The sequence below is a fragment of the Geotrypetes seraphini genome, chromosome 8 (assembly GCF_902459505.1).
Source record: "Geotrypetes seraphini chromosome 8, aGeoSer1.1, whole genome shotgun sequence".
In the NCBI taxonomy this organism is placed as follows: Eukaryota; Metazoa; Chordata; class Amphibia; order Gymnophiona; family Dermophiidae; genus Geotrypetes; species Geotrypetes seraphini.
Window position 1 is genome coordinate 146551162 of NC_047091.1, and position 19165 is coordinate 146570326.

General features: G+C 43.5%; 1 long non-coding RNA gene across 1 annotated transcript in view; it reads right to left on the reverse strand.

Moving 5' to 3' along the window:
* LOC117366232 overlaps positions 1–13281 on the reverse strand; it is a 35420-nt gene extending 22139 nt beyond the window's left edge. Inside the window, exons 1-2 of the long non-coding RNA XR_004540514.1 lie at positions 13147–13281; positions 126–178 (exon numbers count right to left, since the gene is read on the reverse strand). This is a non-coding gene — a long non-coding RNA (uncharacterized LOC117366232). The remainder of the gene's footprint in view (positions 1–125; positions 179–13146) is intronic.
* Between the last annotated feature and the right edge of the window lie 5884 nt (positions 13282–19165).

A 19165-nucleotide genomic window follows, 5' to 3' on the forward strand; every position in this document is an offset into this window, starting at 1 on the left:
ATTACTTGTGCCTGTCACTGACACTGACTAGCACATAACTGGACAGTATCAGGTGGGCAGGCCAGGGACATTAGAGGAGACAGAGGGAAGAAGGAGTAAAGAGTTATGTGGATGCTGGCACCTACGTAGTTAACTGGGCATGTAGGATCACATTAAAAACAGGAGAGTGTCACTGGAGCTGAAAAAGAAATAAATAAGATTTATACACACAAAAAACATTTCTTTAATGAAAATATTAGAGTAAATTATTGAAACATAAGACATTTATCTGATATTAAATGTGGGTTGGTGGTACACCATTGAAAGATCGCAGGACATTGGTGTGCCGACAATCCCTTCTCGACATTTGCGACCCGCTGGTTTGAGGCCTTTCCATTTGCGTTCTGAGTGGGGGGGGTGAGAGGGAACCCCCCCCACTACAATTATAACTCCTCATGCTCCCGTTGGGTGGGGGGTTGGGGGAAATCCCCCAGTACACAAAAAACTCCCTTTCTTCCCATTTTCACTCTTTGGGACTTTTCAGTGTAGTGGGGGGTTCCCCGCCCCATACCCCACCCAGCAGCAGCACGAGGAGTTGTAAGTGAAGTGTGTATATGGGGGGGGGGGGTTCCCCTCCACACACACCCTCAGAGTGCAAAGGGGAAGGCCTGAAAGTGGCGGCGTACATTTGTCCTGCATGCAAATGTCGGGGCGGGATTGTCGAGGTGCCAATGTCCTGTGCACTTTTGACGGGTCACCGGGTTGGTAGAGTCTGGAGACTTGGGAACTAGAGGAGAAACAAGGAAAAGCACTTATACCCTTTTTGTTATATTTTTAAACATTGACATTTTATGTAGGATGTTTTAAAGACATTTCTAATTAGAGATTACTAATTGTCTTTAATTGTATTTATTCTAGTTTGTGAACTGGATCCAGTTAGGGTCTTTTTAAAAGAAAAATATAAGTAACATAGGGATGGAGTTACGATGGCGGAACTCTAGTGTTTAAGACCATAATAGCCTTACTGGGTCAGACCAATGGTCCATCAAGCCCAGTAGCCCATTCTCACAGAAGCCAATCCAGATCACCAGTACCTGCCAAAACCCAAGGAGTAGCAATATTCCATACTGATACAGAGCAAGTAGTGTTTTCCCCTGTGTCTTTCTCAATAACAGACTATGGACTTTTCCTCCATGAACATATCCAAACCTTTCTTAAAACTAGCTACGCTATCTACTCTTACCACATCCTCTGGCAACGCATTCCAGAGCTCAACTAATCTCTGAGTGAAAAAAAATTTCCTCCAATTGGTTTTAAAAGTATTTCCCTGTAACTTCATCGAGTGTCCCCTAATCTTTGTAATTTTTGACAGAGTGAAAAATCGATCCACTTGTACCCTTTCCACTCCACTCAGGATTTTGTAGACTTCAATCATATCTCCCCTCAGCCGTCTCTTTTCCAAGCTGAAGAACCCTAACTGTTTTAGTCTTTCCTCATACGAGATAAGTTCCATCCCCTTTACCATCTTGGTCGCTCTTCTTTGAACCTTTTCTAGCGCCACTATATCTTTCTTCAGATAAGGAGACCAGAACTGAACACAATACTCCAGATAAGGTCGCACCATGGAACGATACAGGGTCATTATAACATTCTTAGTCTTCTTAACCATCCCTTTTTAAATAATTCCTAGCTTCCTAGCATCCTATTTGCTTTTTTGGCCGCCGCTGCACATTGGGCGGAAGATCTCATCGTATTGTCTACGATGACACCCAGATCCTTTTCTTGGGCACTAATCCTAGCATCCGGTAACTGTGATTCAGGTTATTCTTCCCAATGTGCATCACTTTGCATTTGTCCACATTAAATTTTATCTGCCATTTGGATGCCCAGTTTTCCAATTTCCTAAGGTCCACCTGCAATTTTTCACAATCTGCATGCATTTTTAACAACTTTGAACAGTTTAGTGTCATCTGCAAATTTAATCACCTCGCTCAGCGTTCCAATTTCCAGATCATTTATAAATAAGTTAAATAACACCAGTCCCAGTACAGACCCCTGCGGCACTCCACTGTTTACTCTCCTCCATTGAAAAAAATGACCATTTAATCCTACCCTCTGTTTTCTATCCGATAACCAATTCCTAATCCACAACTGAACTTTGCCATCTATCCCATGACACTTTAATTTTCTCAGGAGCATCTCATGAGGAACTTTATCAAAAGCTTTCAGAAAATCTAGATGTACTATATCAACCGGCTCATCTTTATCCACATGTTTATTCACACCTTCAAAGAAGTCAAGCAAATTTGTTCTTTGACTGCTTTCCTTACCTGTCACAATAGTGAAATAAAAAGGGAAGCCCTGTGTCTTTCCATCCGAGACCATGAGCACTCCTGAGATGGGTCTGATAGACCCTTTTGTGCAGCGAGCAACAGATCCTTCAGTGTCCGGTGCTGGAAGCCTGCTTGTGAGACATCAGGAAGCAGGAGCTACTGGTCTTTTCCCTGGGCTTGAAACTCATTAAGCCAGGATCTCAGAAATCCTACTGTGTAGCCTTCCACAATCAGCAGCGTTTCTGCCCCACCCAGCACCGTAAGTAGTGTTAGGCGGCCCCATGCTGATCTTCAAGAAAGGTTCGAGGGGAGATCCAGGAAACTACAGACCGGTGAGTCTGACCTCGGTACCGGGAAAGATGGTAGAGGCACTGATAAAGGACCGCATCATTGATCACCTTGACGGACACAGTCTGATGAGGACCAACCAGCACGGCTTCAGCAAGGGGAGATCTTGCTTGACGAACTTGATGCATTTCTTCGAGGGAGTAAACAGGCAGATAGACAAGGGCAAGCCGGTCGACATTGTATATCTGGATTTTCAGAAGGCATTCGAAAAGGTCCCACATGAACGACTACTTTGAAAAACAGTGAGCCATGGAATCGAGGGTGAAATACTCATGTGGATTAAAAACTGGTTGGCAGATAGGAAACAGAGAGTGGGGGTAAATGGACAATACTCGGACTGGAAAAGCGTCACGAGTGGAGTGCCACAGGGTTCGGTGCTTGGACCCGTGCTCTTCAACATCTTTATAAAAGTCCTGGAAATTAGTATGACGAGTGAGGTGATTAAATTTGCAGACGATACGAAGTTATTCAGAGTAGTGAAGACGCAGGAGGATTGCGAAAATCTGCAATGTGACATAAACACGCTCAAGAAATGGGCCGCGACATGGCAAATGAGGTTTAACATGGATAAGTGTAAGTTGATGCATGTCGGTAATAAATTCTTATACACGAATACAGGATGTTCAGTGCGGTACTTGGAGAGACCCCCCAGGAAATAGACTTGGGAGTACTGGTCGATAAGTCAATGAAGCTGTCTGTGCAACGCGTGGTGGCAGCGGCGAAAAGGACGAACAGAATGCTGGGAATGGTTAAGAAGGTGATCACGAACAGATTGGAGAAGGTTATCATGTCGCTGTACCGGGCCATGGTACACCCTCACCTGGAATACTGCATCCAGCACTGGTTGCCGTACATGAAGAAGGACACGGTACTACTCGAAAGGGTCCAGAGAAGAGCGACTAAAATGGTTAAGGGGCTGGAGGAGTTGCCATACAGTGAGAGATTAGAGAAACTGGGCCTCTTCTCCCTTGAAAAGAGGAGACTGAGAGGGGACATGATAGAAACATTCAAGATAATGAAGGGAATAGACTTAGTAGATAGAGACAGGTTGTTCACCCTCTCCAAGGTACAGAGAACGAGAGGGCACTCTAAAGTTAAAAGGAGATCGATTCCATACAAACGTAAGGAAGTTCTTCTTCACCCAGAGTGGTGGAAAACTGGAACGCTCTTCCAGAGGCTGTTATAGGGGAAAACACCGTCCAGGGATTCAAGATAAAGTTAGACAAGTTCCTGCTGAACTAGAACGTACGCAGGTAAGGCTAGTCTCAGTTAGGACATTAGTCTTTGACCAAAGGGCTGCCGCGTGAGTGGGCTGCTGGGCACGATGGACCACTGGTCTGACCCATCAGTGACAATTCTTATGTTCTTATGTAGGTGCAATTCACAACAAAGGAAGGCGCCAGACAAGTAGGCATGGAAAACATTGGCCTTCGTTTCTGGCACCCATCTTTCCTGAAGGTGTGATTCTGTATACAGTGCCATCACATGATTAGCACATGATCGGCAGCTGCTTTTTAGGTGGTCGCAGATATTGGCGCCATATAGAGAATCCGCCAGTTACTGTACAGCTCAAAATGAGGCATGGCTAGGGGTGTTCCAAAAAATTGTGAACAGAATTATAGAATATTGCCACTCCTATGCCCAAATGCCAAGAGTTGGGCACCGGCATTTGCACCAGGTTTCAGCTGGCATAAATACTGGTGCCCAAATTTGGGCACAGGCATAGGATCTAAGCACTATTATAAAAAGTGCTCAACTCAGAACACGCCCTGTATAGAATAACACTCCACAATGATATTTTGGGGGGCACTCACATTTGGGCGCCACTTTCAGAATCCAGTCCTATGCACATATAGGCCCAGATTCCATAAACGGCACCTATACTGGTGCGCCTAGCCAATCTAGGTATCTAACTTAATTTTTTTAACTAGGCTTAATCAGCACCATTAATTGAAAAACACCATTGAAAAAACAATTAATTAGCTGGCAGACACCTAACTCGCTAGACATCTACCATTTTAAGGTAAGCGTAAACTCTGAGGCACCTTCCAGAAAGAAGGCATGGTTAGGGGGTGGATTCTGGTCATGGTTCGACTTAGGCGCACTCATTTAGGCCATGAAAACCCTGGCATAAATGGGAGCACGCCTAAGGTTTCAACGCCTACTAGTGCTCAGGTGCTGATACGCGTGATTCTAAAAGCAGCGCCTAGCGGATATTGACAATTACGCTCCTCGGTGCCTAGAAGTTAGGCGCGGTTTACAGAATCATGGCCATAGAGCACACTCCTTCGCAGTGGTTGAGGGGCACTCTTAAATAATGTTTGTTGAAAACGAAGCGAAGAATTTCTGTGTGTCCATGCCTTACATCATACTGGTTTCGTTTTGACAAAATCCAGAGGACAAATATTAGGAAACCTGCTTTTGAATGGCCTTGATGGTGGGTTCCTACAAGTCTTAATTCAAATGGTCGATCACTTTAGACAAGGTTCATGAACCATCGAAAAAAAAAAAAGCTGGAATTTTGCACAGACCCAACAAATTAGCTCCTTAAGGAAGTTTGTGTTCACCCATCTAGGAGGACTACAGCAAGCTTCTGATTTAAGGCCTCTTTTACAAAGCTGCGGTAGCGATCCTGCCGCAGTGAATGCACCGAAGCCCATAGGAATTGAATGGGCTTCAGTACGTTTGCCAGAGCAACACTGCCACCGCATCCTCGTACAAGAGGCCATAAGAAATCAAAAACATTCATGCTAAAATGTACAGACTATACTGTATACTCAAGGACAATTCTGTAACAAACAGAAAGCTAAAAAGAATGAAATGCAATTTGATGCAGGCAGTCCAAGGTTAGATGCTCCCTTCTCTTGTGTATTATAGAACTGTAGATTTATTTATTTACTCAATTTTCTATGCCATTCTCCCAGGAGAGTTCAGAACGGTTTACATGAGTTTATTCAGGTCCTCCAGCATTTTCCCCTGTTTGTCCTGACAGGCTCACAATCTATCTAATGTACCTGGGGGCAATAGGGGGGATTAAGTGACTTGCCCAGGGTCACAAGGAGCAGCGTGGGTTTGAACCCACAACCCCAGGGTGCTGAGGCTATAGCTTTCAGCACTGCGCCACACATGTATCTAGCGTAAAAGGCTGTCACAAATGATGAGGCAACACATTGTTTCCTATTGGTCCTCTCACTACCCTACCCCCCAAGTAAAAACTGTTCGAACATGCACCCTGCCCAATTCCTCCAACTATTGTGAAAGTAATCTCTTCCCATCCCCACCCATACACAAAGTATTCAGGAGCAGGAGTGATACTAGCTAAGCTTGACCTCTCTTTTGCCCTGCAGTTGACATCTTGAATTTTTTTTTGCTGGAAAGAGTAACAGAGCTTCTCCTAGGACAAGCAGGATGAGTCAGCCACATATGGGTGTTGTCCCAACAGCTCCCAATTTGCGGATAAGCTCTCCAATAGCTCAGAGAGATTTTTTTTTTTTTCTCTGAGCACGTGCAGTGCCCGGGCTCCACTGGGCATGCCCGAGCCCTACTCATTTCCCCCTGCTTCCCCCTAATCCCCAGTCTTTAGTTTCCGCCCGTTCCCATCGGTCGGATTTTCTACAGCTCTCCATTACAACTTTTCTACTCATCACCTTGAAGATGCCTGAATCATCTAAAGAAACAACTGGGATGAAGGAGGATGAAAACACTGGATCCTCATGAATTGTGCGCCCACTGATTGGATCCGGCGCTCGAGGTTTCCGGGTTGCTTGCATTGTACGCACATGTCACCACGTGCACGCAAGCTAAGAAAGAGGGCACTGAGAGACTTCATGAAGAGAAGTGAGGCCTGAGAATCTTCCTCCAGCAGCCATCCTCATCAGAATGCAGCAGCGGGGGATCCACAAGCTACAGTGGCAAGCAGCCTCCAGGATGCCCTGGCTCAGCTAATCCAGTCTGTCCTAGAGTAAAATACCCTCCAGGGATTCAAAACAGGGTTGGACAAGTTCCTGCTGAACCAGAACGCACACAGGTAGGGCTAGTCTCAGTTAGGGCAATGGTCTTTGACCAGAGGGCTGCCGCGTGAGCAGACTGCTGGGCCCGATGGACCACTGGTCTGACCCAGCAGTGGCAATTCTTATGTTCTTACAACCACCTTACAATCACCTTGTCTTGGGGTGGAGAATAACCAAGGAATTATACTACCTCTCCAACTTAGGTGGGTAAAGGATGGAGGGTTTTTGGTGCACAATTGGGATACAATGCATGCTACTGAGAATTAGCAGACATTTGTTTGTACACACTCTTTGGAATAAGTGTGCATTATTTGGAATTATGCCGCATGGAGATACAAGATGGCATCTGAAAAGGAGCTCTGCTGAGTTGCTCAGAGGTTGCTTTCTTACCTATCAAGATATAAAATTTCCTTGGAATTGATGCAGCACAGCGAGTCTCATGAAGTTTGCTGTGGGATCTTGCTGCAGTCATTTCTTCACTACAGAGAATGCCGGGCAGGAGCATAAAGGGATCGCTCCTGCCCCGCCTCACTGCTGAACCACCGGTGACCTAAGATAGACCTGCTGGGGGATCGGGAGGGGAGGGCTGGTTGTACAAAGTTGCCAGGAGGGAGGGATTGAAGGCAGCTCCGGTTCCCCCTCTCCACTGGACCACCAGGGCAGTGCTGGTGGGTTCAGGAAGGGGGCAGACTTACTGTCTGCACCACCAGGGCAGCTGGCCCGCGGTGGGTTGAGGGGGGGGGGGGCGTTCTGGGGCGGGAGCAGATTGGCTGGCTGTTTGGCTGCAGAGCCAGCAGACAGGACACCAGCGAAGGGAGGAGGGGTCACTTCTGCCCTGTACCAGTACTTGAATCTAGAATGGTGATTCTGTCTACATCTACTCCATAAAAAATGGATATTAACCTGTTTTAGAGCTTCTGTTTTTTTTCTTATGAGTATTATTTTTGAAGTATTCCTAGATTTGCGCCTCGTCTTCTCACCTATAGCAGACTTTAGATAGTCTTTATACTTTTGTTGTTTTCCCTCTAGATTTGTCTGTACACATTACTATCTTTTCTGTAACAAGATTATTCTTGGGAGATAATTGTAGATACTGAATCAACTCGATTATTGTAACATCGCCTACCTGGCACTCTCCCAGAAGAACATGCGGCGATTGCAACTGGTACAAAATGCAGCGGTTAGGTTACTTTGTGGACGGAAGAAGTCTGATCACGTGACACCTTCCTATCGACTGGCTGCCAATGGAGGTACGTCTGAAATTCAAATTTGGCTGTTTTTGCTTCAAGGTACTTTACGGCTTAGCCCCTAAATATATAACAGACCTTTTCTCCTTCACAACCAACAGACTCAGGAGAACTTCACATCCGAACTTTGTTTCTCCACCGGTTAGAGGTTGTAAATTTAAAAGTTATCACCAACATCTTTTCTCACATTAAGCAGCATTATGGGATAAAGACCTGGAACAACTGCTCGTGCCTACTACTTATAGGGAATTCAGGAAACGCCTAAAAACACATCTGTTCCTGAAGTACTTAGGTAACTGAACTATACAATCTTAGTCCTCAAAAAATTATCTTTAGAACTGTTATTCACCAACTCTGAACTTTGTTTATTCCACTTGATCTGTAATACATTTTAATCATTGTAAACCACGGTACTGCGGTATATAAACTGTTATTATTATTATTATTAATAAGAATATACTGCATGGAAGTCTCATTTACATGTAAACTAAAACACACCTTTTGTAGACTGATTAGTGGTTTTGGAACTGCAGTGGAAAACAATGTCAAAAGCGATTTGGAAAATGGATGACTTACTGGGTCAAACCAACGGCCCATCAAGCCCAGTAGCCCATTCTCACGGTGGCCAATCCAGGTCACTAGTACCTGGCCAAAACCCAAAGAGTAGCAACATTCCAGCATCTCAAAGAATAGCAAGATTCCGGAACCCCAATGAGAGCAACATTCCAGAGCTGAGATTGTGATGTCATAATGCCTCATTCCAAAGTGCCTCAGAACCAACTCATCAGTGATGCTACAATGGCTTGATTGTCTTATACTTGGCTCATATAAGAACATAAGAATAGCCTTACTGGGTCAAACCAACGGCCCATCAAGCCCAGCAGCCCGTTCTCACGGTGGCCAATCCAGGTCCCTAGTGCCAAGCCAAAAGCCAAGGAGTAGCAGCATTCCATGCTACTTATTCCGGACAAGCAGAGGCTTCCCCCATGTCTTACTAACAGACTAAGGACTTTTCCTCCAGGAACTTGTCCAAACCTTTCTTAAAACCAGCTACGCTATCCGCTTTTACCACAACCTCTGGCAACGTGTTCCAGAGCTTAACTATTCTCTGAGTGCAAAAGTATATCATGAAAAGCGTAACTGTCAGTCTTATCGGGATGACAAAATCCAGAAACACAGTCTTAAGGGGTCTCTTTCTCCAGGTTTCTGAGTTTTTGCAAACCATTACTCCCTGTTTGCTGACCTCTTCCAAATTTACCAGTTTTTATTTCGCATTTTATATATAGCTGCCCAATAAGAATGGCTGTGCTGTACAGTTAAATAATTTTACAGGTAAATTAGTAAAACAGCTCACTCAAGTGCAAAATTCTGTCAACATTTTTAAGTTGTTCGATCTAACATTTATTATATTGTCCAGCGATTTCTCAGATTAGAATTCATTTATCCACCTATAGCCTTTAAACTTTGATGGTCATAGGGACATAGGAACATAAGCAATGCCTCCGCTGGGTCAGACCTGAGGTCCATCGTGCCCAGCAGTCCGCTCACGCGGCGGCCCAACAGGTCCAGGACCTGTGCAATAATCCTCTATTTATACCCCTCTATCCCCTTTTCCAGCAGGAAATTGTCCAATCCTTTCTTAAACCCCAGTACCGTACTCTGCCCTATTACGTCCTCTGGAAGCGCATTCCAGGTGTCCACCACACGTTGGGTAAAGAAGAACTTCCTAGCATTCGTTTTGAAACTGTCCCCTTTCAACTTTTCCAAATGCCCTCTTGCTCTTTTATTGTTCAAAAGTTTGAAGAATCTGTCCCTCTCCACTCTCTCTATGCCCTTCATGATCTTGTAAGTCTCTATCATATCCCCTCTAAGTCTCCTCTTCTCCAGGGAATAGAGACCCAATTTCTCCAATCTCTCAGCGTATGAAAGGTTTTCCATACCCTTTATAAGACGTGTCACTCTCCTCTGATCCCTCTCGAGTAACGCCATATCCTTCTTAAAGTACGGCGACCAATATTAATCATTTCTTTTCACATCAAGTTATGCATTTTATGATCAGTCCTTTTTGCATAAAGGACAGATGGCAGGTTTTTACCTTTATATTTAGCTCAGTAACATTTGAATGCTGTAGGCAGACGAACATCGCCAACGTACTGACAAACTCATTCAGGCAGCAGCCAAATGATTACTAATGGTTTTCAAGATGTGCCCGTTCTAAAGCCAGGAAAATATCTCCAATGACTGCCCACTCTAGTATTTTGTCCATATGAAACGTTGGCTCTGAGGCACTATGGAATGAATTATGAATTATGAACTATGAATTATGACATCACATTCTCAGCTCTGGAATGTTGCTCTTATTGGGATTCTGGAATCTTGCTATTCTTTGAAATGCTGGAATGTTGTTACTCTTTGGGTTTTGGCCAGGTACTAGTGACCTGGATTGGCCACCGTGAAAACGGGCTACTGGTCTAACCCAGTAAGGCTATTCTTATGTTATGTTCTTATGAACATAGGTGGCATGAGCTAACATAGGGAAGGAGAAAAAAAATGGAAGTTAAAAAAATAGGATTTTCCCAAGGCATTTATGTGTATTTAAATAATGAACACAGAGAAAAATTTCTACTTCCTCACTGGCAGATTGATTACCTCAAGTAAATCCAGCTACTCTTTCTATTCAAAGATTAATAAACACAAAGAAAAATAAGACGATTCCTTTTAAAAAAAAAATTATTGAAATAACTTAATATGTTTTTGACTAGCTTTCAAAAGGCCAGAAACTTTTTCCTCAGGTCAAGAGTGGGAAATGAAGTTCTGTTCAGTGATGCTCTTATGCTAAAGTTTTGCCATGCAGGAAATCACATTATGTTATTGACTTAAAAGTGTCACTACTCTTGTGTCACATTCCATAATACAGTAAAACCTTGGATTGCTAGTAACTTGGTTTGCAAGTGTTTTGCAAGACAAGCATAACATTTGATTACATTTTAACTTGATATACAAGCGATGTCTTGCAATACAAGTACATACAGTATACACACATCACAACTGAGCTGATGGTTCTTCCCTCTCTGACGCTGCAAGAGTGCAGTGACTGTTTTAAACGAGCGAGGTCTTGCAATACGAGTACATACAGTATACACGCGTCACATCATCACAACTGAGCCGATGGTTCTTCCCTCTCTGACGCTGCAGGAGTGTAGTGACTGTTCTAAATGAGCGAGGTCTTGCAATGCAAGTACGTATAGTATTTTGTATTAAAAGTTTTTGGGCTGCGGAACGAGTCGTCTGAGTTTCCATGATTTCCTATGGGGACATTCGCTTTGATATACGAGTGCTTTGGATTACAAGCACGCTTCTGGAACGAATTATGCTCGCAAACCAAGGTTTGACTGTACTCTCAAATCCATTTAGGTTTGGATTCATTAAGAAGGGAAGGAAGTTAGCAATTTAGCAAGTGCTCCTGGACATCTTATAAAATCCTTTTGATTATGTGACTTTGATGTTTTTGGCTTACCTGGATGTCTGGACCTCTTTTTTGGGACGTCTTTAGATTTTGAAAATGAGCTCCATGGTCTATCTACTGTTAAGGTGTGCTATTGTACTGTTAAGCTTCAAAAAAACCCAAAATTTCACCAAAAAGAACTGGCGAAAGCTTTGAGCTTCCGCTAAGAATTGACACCAGCACAATAGAGAAAAATATATAAAGGGACCTCAGTACGAGCTCAATCAAGCCTTTGATTTGTTTTTAGCCCCGGGCAAGTGCTTATTGATGATTAGCACCAGACCCGGTCAAAATAAACACTGCCCCGTACATCATAATGTCCCAAGTGAATTTTTTTCAAAATTAAATCCAGGTGCTAATGAACACAAAAATACTCAGTGTGGATTCAAAACAGAAGCAAAAAGACTAAGGGCTCCCTTTACTAAGCTGCGTTAGGGCTTTAACACACGGAATAGTGCGCACTGCATTGCCGCGCGTGCTAGACCTTAACGCCAGCATTGAGTTGGCTTTAGTTCTAGAAGCGTAGCACACGGTGCAGCACGCGGTCATTTCCTCCAGGCGCTAAAAACGCTAGGGCACCTTAGTAAAATGAGCCTTAAGAGGCATTTTAACCCCCCCCCCCTGAAAAAAGCTTCAATAATGAAAAAGTGCAAAAATCACTAACAATACTTAAAGCAATGTTGCTAAGATATAGTTCAACTTAGCTGAGTCCCATCAAGTTCATATTGTCACTCTATCTCTATTGGTGTTGATTCTTAGCGGGAGCTCAAAGCTTTCGCCAATTCTTTTTGGTTTATTGTACTGTTAATCCATATTGTTAGCAAGAGTGTAGCCATGGGTGGGGCCCTTGGTGGCATGGGCCCCTCTACATTGGGCTTGGGCCCCTCCAGAACTCCAGCACCCCATTTTACCTTGCTGGCAGGGATACTTGGCTGCTCCCAATTATTTCCTTCACGTTCCAAGTAGAGAATGACACGGTGTCAAAATTCATCACCGTTCCCGTCCCCGCAGATAACCGCGGGAAATCATCCCATGTCATTTTCTAGTGTCTATTTCAATCTCAATCCTTCTACACCAGCATTCTTCAAAGCAAAGCTTGTGGGTCAGTGGTTGTGGCCATTCATACTCTGATTCTTATGTGAGCCAAGGATAATGAAGCCATTGTGACATCACTGATGTGATTGGCTCTTAGGCATTGGTGGAATGAGGCATTATGACATCACAATATCTGCTCTGGATACCAGAGACTGTCATTCTGTAGTGCCTGTTTCAACCTCAGTCCTTCTACACCAGCATTCTTCAAAGCAAAGCTTGTGGGTCAGTGGTTGTGGCCATTCATACTCTGATTCTTATGTGAGCCAAGGATAATGAAGCCATTGTGACATCACTGATGTGATTGGCTCTTAGGCATTGGTGGAATGAGGCATTATGACATCACAATATCTGCTCTGGATACCAGAGACTGTCATTCTGTAGTGCCTGTTTCAACCTCAGTCCTTCTACACCAGCATTCTTCAAAGCAAAGCTTGTGGGTCAGTGGTTGTGCCCAATTATACTTTGATTCTTCCCTCTCTCCTTAAAGAATGACATGAAGATGGTTTCCCGCGGTTATCCGCGGGGACGGGAACGGTGATGAATTTTGTCACCATGTCATTCTCTAGTTCCAAGCATGCCAAGACTTCTATCGCATGCTCAAAAACAGAGCAGTCCAAAGTTGCTCTCACCTTTGGTCTTGCAGACAAATTCATTTTTGTTGCAGGGGATTGACAGCCACGACAGCGATTCTCAACTGCTGTCTGCGACACCCCTCTCTGTGCTTTCCTTCTGCTGCGGTCCACCCAGGTAAAAACAGGAAATTGTGTCATTGGGGACAGACTGCGGCATAAGGAAAATATGGAGAGGGGCCGCAGGCAGCTGTTGAGAATCACTGCCATGGCTGGCGGCCCCCTGCAACAAAAATGGATTTGTCCACAAGGCTGAAAGTGAAGTCGGACCAGCACAGTTAGAAAGGGGAAAACATGTCAGCCCACTGGGGTCTTCACAGAGCTTTGGGGACCAGAACAGTTGCCCTGTTTGCCCCCCCCCCCCACCTAATGCCGGCCCTGATTACTATTCAATGTACTGTAAACTGCTTTGGGTGACTATCTTTATAAAAAGGCAGTTAATAAATCCAAATAAATGGTGTTAGCTGTGGGAGCTTATGCGAGTCCCGGCTGATATTCAGCTGGGACCCACATAAAAAAGTCTACCAGATTAGGTAGACCCCCCTATAATTCTGATTCCCCCCCCCACCCCACCCCCAATGATCCTTCCTCCCATCTCCCAAAGGAAATAGAAGGCTACCCTCTAGCAATAAAGTATAAAGTACCTTGAAGCTGCCACTAGTGGTCATGGCAGCCATTTTGGAATATAGGCTAGATAGACTTCTTCAGATAGTCCTAGGGAGGACTGTAGGGGTTAAGGCAGCCTTGCATTTCTTTTGAGGGGTGGGAGAGGAGATTGCAAGGGAGAGCCCACCAGACCCTACGGGCCCTGGCCAGTATTCAGATTGATGCTTGGTTGAACTCTGTGCATAAAGTTAGGACAGCTTATCTAGCTAGTTAGCAGTTTGAACATCACTACTAACTGGATAGGACCATGCTCTAGTCTACCCAATCTCTGCCTTCTTTGCACACCCCTAATCTTGTCCATCTAGCGGCAATATTCAGTCGTTCTGTCCTCTTACATGCCACTAAATATTGCTGGTTAGCCCCCACTGATGATTTAATTGGCCACAAATCTTTACTTGCTATATAAATTGTAATGAATATCTACCCCTATAATGTTAAGTTTCATTCTTAGATGTTCAAAAAGATCACAACAATTTCCTCCTTACATATATACCTTGTGCACATTTCTCATACAGCTATGCTAGAATTCAGTAAGTACATTTGATCATTGATGGCTGCTCATTTTGACCGTGCTGGCATTTAATGCCACTGCGACATACATTGAGACACACGCCTGTTGGTAATGTTGCTTTCTAAGTAGATTATAAAACTGGTAAAGAGTTGAATTGAAGGATTTTTTTTTTTTTTTAAAAACACAAAAATCCAGTGTCACACAAAAGTGTGGGTCAGCTGCTGCTGCATGCTAGCTCTGTCTGAAAAAGAACATGGTGTGACTTAGCAAAGCACTCATCTCTCTGTCTATTCCTGTCCTGCACCATAACGAACAGGGGCTTTTTAGAGAAGGCTGGAACATCTTGGTTGCGAATTGCAGGATAGAAGCAGAGGATTGAGGTGGCCATGCTGAGCTTAAAAGCGAAGGCTTGCAGCTTAAAACGAGAAAGTGCACTTCTGTGACCAACAAGCCTCCAATCAATCAACAGAATTTAGGCTAGCACAAAAGAACTGAACAGCAAGGTGGCAATTATACCCCTGGACTCAGATGACATCATGCTACTTACTCACTTTCATGGTTTAGCATAATGCTACCCTGTGAGTAATTACTACTTTGAATTTCATAGCTTCCCATCGGTTAATCTACATGCTGCAGTCTGACACACAACATACACACACATGCACACGGTACAGTCTCTCACAGGCTGTATGAGTCAACTAAGAGAGCCTACAGATTTCATGAACAGGGTGGCTTTCCTACACGGCAACAGGACTCAAGACTGAGTCACTCGCTTCTCATCTGTAGTTGGAGATGATGTATTTACAATAATACAGAAATAAGATATCACAAACAAACAAACAACCCCCAATCACTTGAAGATGAAATACTTTATGCTGGCGTTTACAAAGTCACGATACAGGATTTTACCGCGGGCCAGCGAGGTAAATGATCCGATGCTCGTAGAATTCTTATGAGCGTTGGAACATTTACATCGCCGGCCCGTAGTAGAAACCCCTACCACGGCTTTGTAAAAGGAGCCCTTAGTCAGTTTAAAAAGAAAAACAAAAGAACAATTTTTATATTTAATTATGGACCACTCAGGTATAGGAGATCGCCAGATGTAAAGATCATAAGACTCCATTGGCATAACCATCAGCCCAGTCTATGTGGAGCGTAATTTATAATAGGGTGCCAGGATAAAAGGGTAAGAAGGAGCCTATGTTTCTTTATAAAATATTAGTGTGTCAGGTGCAGACATTTACACCTGGTTAAATATTTGTGCGTAAATTACAGTATTTTATGAATTATGCATGTAATTCACCCCTGAGCACATACACTGAAAAAGCGTGCACCATCATTTCCAAGCACTTTCTTTTGGTGTGATGTTGCCACATCTACACGTAAATGGATACCCCACAGTGATCAGATTCTTTACTGCTTAAAGTACACCCCCCTTAAACAATTACGTACTTCCCAAAATCCAAAATCCTGCAACCAAATCAACTCAAATAATGGGGGGGGGGGGGGGGAAATGGACTAAACATGCATCATGTTTCAAATATATACTCTGTCTCAGGGACTCAGCTCAAGTGCATGTGTGATAACTGCGTAGCTTGAATAGGGGGGACTCACTGAGCGAAGATAAGTACAATGTTTGGACTATATTAATTGATTTTCTATATTGAATGGTCTGGAATTGATTTGGAGCTTTTTTTTTTTTCACTATTTGAGTTGATTTGATTGCAGCATTTTGGACTTGTTATGGACTGGAATTAAGATATAGCAACAGAAGAGAGGGAATCTGAAACATAGGAAACCGAGCCTTTTTTTTTTTTTTTAAAGCAAGCACAATTGGCCTCCAAGAGTAGGTTGGCATACAAACTTTAATGAGAGACCCGACACAGACCGTGTTTCGGAGGAACACCTGCATCAGGGGTCATAAATATTGGCAATACAATCTAGAAATCCTCTGGGGGGTTTTTCAGTCTCAGCAGCAATGCCAACATATGTAGTTTAAACATAAAAGCAGCCAGTTCTTTCAAGTAAGAAAAATTGCCACCAAAACTCTGGTTCCCAACCCTGTTCTGGAGGACCACCAGGCCATTCAGGTTTTCAGGTTAGCCCTAATGAATATGCATGAGAAAGATTTGCATATAATGGAAGTGACAGGCATGCAAATCTGCTTCATGCATATTCATTAGAGCTAGCCTGAAAACCCAACTGGCCTGGTGGTCCTCCAGGACAGGGTTGGGAACCACTGTTCTAGAACATAGAGCAGGGATCTCAAAGTCCCTCCTTGAGGGCCGCAATCCAGTTGGGTTTTCAGGATTTCCCCAATGAATATGCATGAGATCTATATGCATGAACTGCTTTCAGTGCATATTCATTGGGGAAATCCTGAAAACCCGACTGGATTGTGGCCCTCAAGGAGGGACTTTGAGACCCCTGACATAGAAGGAATTATTTCTCTTTCTCAAGGCAGCAACTGTCTATGATTTCATTGCCTTCAGAAAGAAAGAAGATTCTGAAATACTGATATTAAAAACACAACCACAACAAACACACACAAACCTCCCATACCTGTAAGTGGCAAAGCAAGGGTTCAGATGGTGTTATGGAAACAGCAAAAATCCTGAATTGCACAGCATGTACAGATCCAGGGGTCCTTTTTACTAAGATGTTGTATAAAGTGACTTTAGTGGGTATTTATGCTGGTTTTTCATGGGAGCTAAGGTCATTTTTACCTCAACTAGAAAATGGCAGATTTTCCATTTTCCCTATTAATGACCATGTGCTAATATTGCCGTAAAAAAATATTAGCGCTTCTTTTGTAGGTGGTAAGGGTTCATGCACTAATACCGCGTTAATTAGTTAAGAGCGCGGTAACGTAGCTGCACAAACTGATTAGCACAGACATGCCCACTCTTTGCTCACCCCCCAAGACATGCTCATTCTGTGTAAAAACTTAATTACATTATTTTTTTTACCACAAGGGTTTGTGCGTTCAGATTAAGAATTTACCGCAGGACACCTGAGCATGGTAAGCCCATTTAAGCTGTGGAAAGCACATGCTAGTATTTACAGCAGTTGCCAGTAGTAGTTCCAGTGACAAAATGGCTGACATGAACTCCAGCAGCAATCATGTGAGAATCTCGCCGGAGGTCACAGCAGCCATTTAAACCAAGGAAGATAACAGGGGCAGGAATATGTGAGAAAATCTCCTGCCCTGACTCTTTATTAGACTACCAGGCAAAATGGTAGGCCTAGTCGGGGAGGGGATGGCCTATGGTTGTGTTGGAAAGGAGGCTGTCTCTGTTCAAGAGGAGGGGGCGGCTGCAGCAGTGGTGGCGGAGGGATGGCATGAAGGAGGGAGGGAAATAATACCAGAGACCATGGGGAAGGAAAGAAGTGGAAGACTGGCAGCAGACTCGAGTATAAACTGAAGTTTTAAATTTTGGCCCTTTTTGACCAAAAACTTCAATTTATACTCAAGTATATGAATCCTATGTTTCGGATGCAGTTTATACTCGAGTATATATGGTAACAGAAATATGATGTCAGTACAATATAAACAGTACCATAATACACGACAAAGAAGAACATTCGAATAACATAGATATAATACAATGTTAGCATAATACTAATGAAGCACCTAATAAGCACCCTGATGCTAATGCTTTTCTACAATTCAGTTTACCATGTAGCCAAGGGATCAAGGGCAGATATGATATAGATGGGGACAAGATGGGTGATTAAACTCAAGGCATGTTCTTTGTACAGTTAAACTGGTCCTGGTCCTATGCAGTTTGTTGACTGAATGAAGGGAATTATATATCCTCACACCAGACCTGTAGGGGGGAAGGAAAAGGAGACTTGCATTGTGCCTTTGGATTCAAAGTGGTGGGCACTGGAGGATTAAGTGACTTGCCCAGGGTCACACTCAGCAGCACTGGGATTTGATCTCACAACCTCTAGGTGCAGAGGCAGCAACTCTACCAGTGAGCCACGCCTTCCCCCCCCCCCCTACCAGGGAGCCATAGGGAGGTGGTTGAAGATCAGAGCTAAGAGTCACTATTGTGGCATGCATATAATGTGATGCGAGTGGGGGAAAAAGCTGCAATATTCAAAAATGCATATGTACACCCACATCAAAGCACATGATCAATTATAAGTGTCATTTATTACTGCTTTGCTTAGTCAGCGGAGCCCTGGAGCTGAACGCAGGGTCTTCAAGTCCACAGTGTGATTAATCTTTAAAGTGCTGCTGCAAGAGAGCTGGGAGTTGCATACCCTGTTCAATGGATTTAAGCAAGTACCTTGTCCACGTAACCATAGGAAAAATGTCTAACATAAAAGTACAGGTGAAACTGATTAGTTTACGAAAATCATATGTTGCTGTGAAAATTTGATTTCACGGTCTGATGCATTAAACAACTACGATTTTTTTTTTCCGAAAAAGACTTGCACCACAGGGAGCTTTCCTTGTGAGGCTAGCTCATTTAAATAACATGGAAATTTCTTTTGCAGCATTTTTTTTCGTGTGATAAAGTTCGCACAAAAATCACAGCCTTTATTGCAAAATAAAGCTCAACTGCAATTCTTTGAGGTGGATGCAAAGAAATGTGTGTAAATGCCTTGGCTTCGCAATTCACAGCTTTATATTTCGACCTGTAAACCAACCGAATGTTGCATTCACAAAGAATTTAAAAGTGCAAACCAGCTGGAGTTCTGGAGTTTTCTTTTCTAGGGACTGAGGGCTACCTGCCAATGGGGTGTTGTAGCAAAAGACCAATAATAATCCACCATATGTTTTATTGAATTTGCTATAAATCACTTTGTGGAATCCCTTGTAATTGGTAT